The sequence below is a fragment of the Pezoporus flaviventris genome, unplaced genomic scaffold, assembly GCF_033815535.1.
Source record: "Pezoporus flaviventris isolate CSIRO_AGI_PZ_B2104156 unplaced genomic scaffold, CSIRO_AGI_Pfla_v1 ptg000083l, whole genome shotgun sequence".
Taxonomy (NCBI): domain Eukaryota; kingdom Metazoa; phylum Chordata; class Aves; order Psittaciformes; family Psittacidae; genus Pezoporus; species Pezoporus flaviventris.
Window position 1 is genome coordinate 8,703,048 of NW_026892631.1, and position 6,000 is coordinate 8,709,047.

Consider the following 6,000-nt stretch of genomic DNA (forward strand, 5'->3'; position numbering starts at 1 on the left):
AAGCTCCATGAAATATTCATTTTTCTGCAAGTAAGAGAGAACAGATTTAATTATGTTGGAGGGGCATCTTCTATAGAATTAAACGTCGAAACCTCATTTGCCTACCTAGGAGTTTTAAACACAACCTACACTGGGCTTTACACGCACACCCATGCATGGTATTAATTCAGAAGATGAAATTTAAACTATACCAATACTTCCATACATACAAACAATGTTTACTCAAGTTGCATGTATATTAAATCCAACGCCGCCTTGTCTGTTATTACAAACTGCAGACAACAATGAATTAATATCACTGAGTTATCTAGAATGTGGCCATTGCTCATATAAAGCATTTATGCACTCTGTTTATAAGATTAAATATTTTAAACAGCTACAGGCCAATGTTAGCTATTGAAAGTGTGTATCAAGCACATAGTAACAGCCTCTTGTCATGCCTTAAATCAACTTCAGATGAGAGACTTTGATTGTAATCGATATTAGTTATCTGTGTAAGCGCTTTGCAGAACACTTTTACCCTGAAACACTGATGAAAAGCACTTCACAAGAGCTAAAATAATAAAATAATAGAAATGCTTCCATTATTTCAAAGGAACTCATTGCCAAAAGCTAAGATAACCTCTGTTGTTGTCCCTCCCTCCCTCCCTCCCCCCTCCAATTACTTATTTTAAGGACCTACTCACCACTGTGTTAATCTAATTTCACACACATGTAACCTGTAAGACCTCAGTGTAGCCATTCCTCAGTGAAGCTGGAAGTGAACCAAGGTTAAGCGATTCCATCATTTCTATCTATTAAGGGGGTTTTATTTTCATGTGGAACTAACATAAATCAAAATTATTTACTAACAATGAAGGCTCTTGTTTGCAGGGCCTGGTGTACAGGCTACTTCTCTTCCTATGGCAAAGTGACCCATAGCTGCAGTCACCATATCTTTTACCCTGCAGCCAGCAACACCTGCAACCAGCAGATGAAGACATTGCACCACCTCAGCTTGAATACCTAAAGACAAAAATTTACCACAGGCTGGTTTGGGTTGGAAGAGACCTTAAAGCTCATCCAGTTCCAATCCCTGCCATGACCAGGGACACCTTCCACTAGACCAGGTTGCTCCAAGCCCCTGTGTTCAACCTGGCCTTGAACACTGCCAGGGATGGGGCAGCCACAGCTTCTCTGGGCACCCTGTGCCAGGGCCTCAGCACTCTCACAGGGAAGAATTTCTTCTTAATGTCTCATTTCAATCTCCCCTCTGTCAGGTTAAAGCCATTCCCCCTTGTCCTGTCCCTACAGGCACTTATCAAAAGCCCCTCTCCAGATTTAGGTACTGTAAGACTGCTAAGTTGATGACATTGAACTATTTCCATACAGTGTTTCAGAACCTACGGAGAAGACACCTATTGAAGAGGCTGCTATTCTCAACTGCTTGCAGAGTGTGCATTTTTAAAGCCAGAAAGAGAGACTGCTTTTTACCTCTGCTCTCTGGTGGTGCTGGGGCTTTTTTAAAGTAGAGGTAAGTGTAACTTCCATATATGAAACTCTTCCTAGATGTCTGGCTTTTCAAATATATATAGATGGTATTTGGAGATGAAGCTAAGCACCACATTCCTCCAAACATCACAGCTTTAAAGCCTTCAACTGTCCTTACCGCACTTACAAAAATTCATTTGACTGAGAAACAAACATAACATTGAGCAGCAAATAAAGGACAAGTCTGCCCAGACCTCTGCATAAAGCAGGCAATTCGGTGTCTACAAATCAAATGAAAACAGTGGCCCTCAGCTGACAATTTCCTGGTGATGGGGATAACTGTTTGTGCAGGATCCAGCTGTGGGCTGGCAGGAGGACTTGCTGCTGGCCCAGAGTAGCAGCAGTGCCCCACAGGTGTGGGGTTCACTTGTTGGTGAGGCAAAGTTTGAAAAGGCATTGATTTTAGGAGGCCTATAAGGATGCTGGGGGACGGACTCTTCATTAGGGACTGTAGCGATAGGACAAGGGGTACTGCGTTAAAACTTAAACAGGGGAAGTTTAGATTGAATATAAGGGAGAAGATCTTTACTGTAAGCATGATGAGGCACTGGAATGGGTTGCCCAAGGAAGTTGTGAATGCTCCATCCCTGGTGGTGCTCAAGGCCAGGCTGGACAGAGCCTTGGGGGAAATGGTTTAGTGTGAGGTGTCCCTGCCCATGGCAGGGGGGTTGGAGCTGGATGATCTTAAGGTCCTTTCCAACCCTAACTATTCTATGAGTGGCACTCACACGTGTGTCACTAGGTATAGATGATGGAGGGAGCAGCCCTTGATGGTTTTGAACTGAATCAATGTTTAGAAACAACCCTAGAAATGTAAACCCCCTAGGCTGTCAAACACATAGTGAAGTGTTGAATATTGCATTACTCTCCCCATGACTACTGAGGAAAACGAGCAAGTGACAGAAATTGGTATCAGATATGGGTCAATACTGCACAAATCAGACCTGGACTTTGAGTCCCCTGGAGATTCCAGGGATGGGATCTCACATTTAATAACAATATACAGCAAAGGCTCCTCTCTTATTTATAGGCCTAGGACAAAAGAAAACATTATTTTCAAATCCAGTAGTTTAAGTCTAACCCCCTTGGCTTTAAATTGGAGCTCTAATTTCAGAACAAAGCGAGCGCCACAGATACCAATTAGTTTTACTGCTTTTCCCTTAGTCTTTCTTGACAAACCTCAACTGTGAATCACCAGTAAAGCAAAAATAAGGAAGGAGCCCTCTGTTTTCCTCCATCACTTTCTCTGCCACGTGGAGAGGAAGAGGCCACAGCAGCTTAAGGTATTTCATTCCAAACAAGGCATGTTTTCACCACAGTAGCCTGAAGAGGTGCCCTGCACTTGGGATGAAGCTTGGTTTATGCTACAGCTTGTGTCTTATAAAGGACAAACCATTCAGCCTTCCCTGCCTGAGGCTTCACCCAGGGAACAGTCATTCACAGGAGTAACCCCACTGGCTTCAGTTACTACTCAGCAGTTGGAATATCAGCATCCTCATAAAGCATCTTCATTTTCAGCTGCTGAGCAGCTACGTGTACTCACAGAGCCAACAGCCTGTAATCCTGCCTTCAGGAACCTCTGAACACAGCTGTCATTACTCCTGTGAATGCACATGAATAAGTTGCGGTGGGTGTATCCCAGGGTACAATATATAGTTTAAATATATATGGCTAGAAAACTAGAAAATCACTTCCCTTTTCATACCTAGCACCCTTTTTATACCAACAAAGCCTCACATGTAAGTTGCAAGTCTACCCTGATGGTTTTTTCCCTATGAGATGTCTTCTTGCAGTTTGTTTTCCACTTCAAGGCAACTAAATGACTAACATTATATTTTAATACTTTAATATACAACATCTCATTGCTCTGTGAAATATTAATGAGCCCTCAATGCATCCTTATGGAACTGCTGGAGGTGTCTAGACTGCCTGCTTACCTTAGGACTGCCGTGCTGCATAACTTTGGGGTCTGTTACTTTTCTAAATGCATCATATGAGCTCCCTAACATAAATAGATTCTATGGATAACTGTCCTCACATGGCAGCGCTCTCACAGCCTGAGCACAGGGGTCTTTTTACCCAAAGTCTTGCAAAGGTTCATTCAAGGATTTAAGGATGCACAGAGAATAACCCGACTCCAGTGATACCCAGATAAATATTATATCCCTCCTTTCATCAATCAGGATATTGCATTATATCAAACATGCTCTTTCCCTAAGCCACAGTTCAAACACACCCATGCAGCCAGGCACTCCAGCATCCATTGCAGCAGAAGCTAAAACCCCAGCAGTACCTGCACTCATGCACACAAAGCCTCAAAGGGATGTTAAGCATGTGCTGAAAGCTAAATCCCCACTGGGCCTGGCTGAGACTCTTTTGAACATGGGGAATGATGTGCTCTCCCAGGCTGCAAGAAGCTGCAGGCTTTTCCTTGATGACATCAGTGGGAAGGCACCTGTAAAGGATCTGTCTGATTAGGATTGGTCCATGCAGTAGGCCAGGAGGGTCACTCTGGTTTCAGGTTTGGTTTTTCTTGGTAAAAGGAGATAATTTCCCCTCCCCGAAAAGTTTGAATTTCCAAAATTCCTTATTTGTCTGTTAAAAATACCTTCCAGTTTGTTGGTGCTTCATTTCCTCTCCTTTCTCATTCCCATCACTAAGGAACACTGTTCTTTTTCTACCGTGCGTAACCCACATGGTACTAATTTCATGCAAGTTTGGTGAAATTCCAAGGGTAAAGAGTATAAAGCCCATTAATCACTCCAGACAAGCTGCCAACACCTGTACTGGCACTTCACCAGATCCTAAAGGATTAATAATAGCAAGAACCTGCTACCATTCTCCAGTAACTGCCTACAGCCCTCCGGCAGCAGAGCTTGCACCATTGGCTTTAACCATCAGCCCTACAAATATTTCACCATCCTTCCTCCCCTCTAAGCTTGTACTCAGAAATGCCATTGAAGCAGTTATTCCACATGGCTTTGCAGGCAAACTCTGGAACCATTACTCCAGCTCTCTGGAGCACAGGACATATCACCCTCAGCCATAGCATACCTGCGTCCTCACTGCCAAGATACAGGGGTATACGGGGCTGTGAGTTGCACATGGACTGTGTAGTAACCATTTACACACAGGTGGATTTTCACCAGAAGAACAGAAATTGAATGTTAGTTTTACTTCATCTCTTTTATCTCCCTATGTCCACCTAAAACAAGGAATGCCATGTTTGTCACCTGCACAGGTTTGCCTACAGCTGCCTCCTTATCTAAGAGAGCAGAGGACGTTGTATCAGACCTCCAGAAAGAGGAGTCAGCATAGCAACTCAGAGAATCACATCCTTATCCCGAGTTGCAGCTTAATAAGATAACTTATAAAATTTGCTGAATTTTCTAACCAACCACACATGCTGCAGTTCTTCCTGAGACAGCACTATACAGCCAAAACTACACACATATTCTGGAGCAGCTATACCCACAGGGCCATAACCACAGATGCTGTACAACCACGTTTAAAATACAGCCATTTTCAAGGGGCTTTCCCTACAAGACTGAGTAAGCTCATGTGAGTGTTACATAGCTGACATTAACCTTGAACCCAGCAAAGTTGCCAAGCCCACAGACACGTTTATAGACACAGCGTCTATTGCAACTTAGGGCAGCTCATGCTTCAGGAACCGGCTCATCAATGCAACTCTCATCTGTCCACAGTTACCCAAACAGAACACAGAGGAAAAGGTCAGAGCAGTTTTAGTGCCCAATGAAGCAGATGCACCACTTAAATCGAGCTTTAGCATTGACTTCAAACACAGAAGCTTTCCTCCAGCTTCTCCCTCCAAGCACCCTGTAACACATTGTCTTCTGCAGCAGCTATTCACTAAGAGGAGAGCTTACCTTTTACTCCACTGCTTGCAGGGGCACCTCCTGAGCTCACAACACCCTTCACCCACAGAAAACCAAGGTATAGAGGTTCCCAGTTATGGGACAGCTTACGCAGACCAGAAGAACTTCTCCCACCTTCTAGCAAGAGCAACCACAGCAACTACCAGACGTGGTGCTCGCAGGTGCATGGCAATAAGAGCTGCCACAGCTGCATGTGTTTATCTAATTAGTGCCCACTTCACTGATGAGTGATGTGAGACAGCTGGGAGAGTCTTTGCTCTGCTTATAGATGAGAGGTGTGAAATACCATCCTCACACAGCTGAGGGGAGAGCTGTAACAGTCTCCTTGTGACCCAACAGAGTTAAAAACTAACTACAAGTCTTCAGAAGATGGGGACTCTTCCCACAGGGAAGAATTTCTTCCTAATGTCTCATCTCAATCTCCCCTCTGACAGGTTAAAGCCATTCCCCCTTGTCCTGTCCCTACAAGTCCTCGTCAAAAGCCCTTCTCCAGGTTTCTAGTCAGCCCCCTGTAGGTATTGGAAAACTGTTACAAGCACATTGCAGTGTGGTACCTCAGCCCCTAACAGGG

General features: G+C 44.1%; 1 long non-coding RNA gene across 1 annotated transcript in view; it reads right to left on the reverse strand.

The window, feature by feature from the left end:
* LOC133280454 (uncharacterized) overlaps positions 1 to 5,707 on the reverse strand; it is a 72,913-nt gene extending 67,206 nt beyond the window's left edge. Inside the window, exon 1 of the long non-coding RNA XR_009747172.1 lies at positions 5,421 to 5,707. This is a non-coding gene — a long non-coding RNA (uncharacterized LOC133280454). The remainder of the gene's footprint in view (positions 1 to 5,420) is intronic.
* Positions 5,708 to 6,000: the final 293 nt, after the last annotated feature.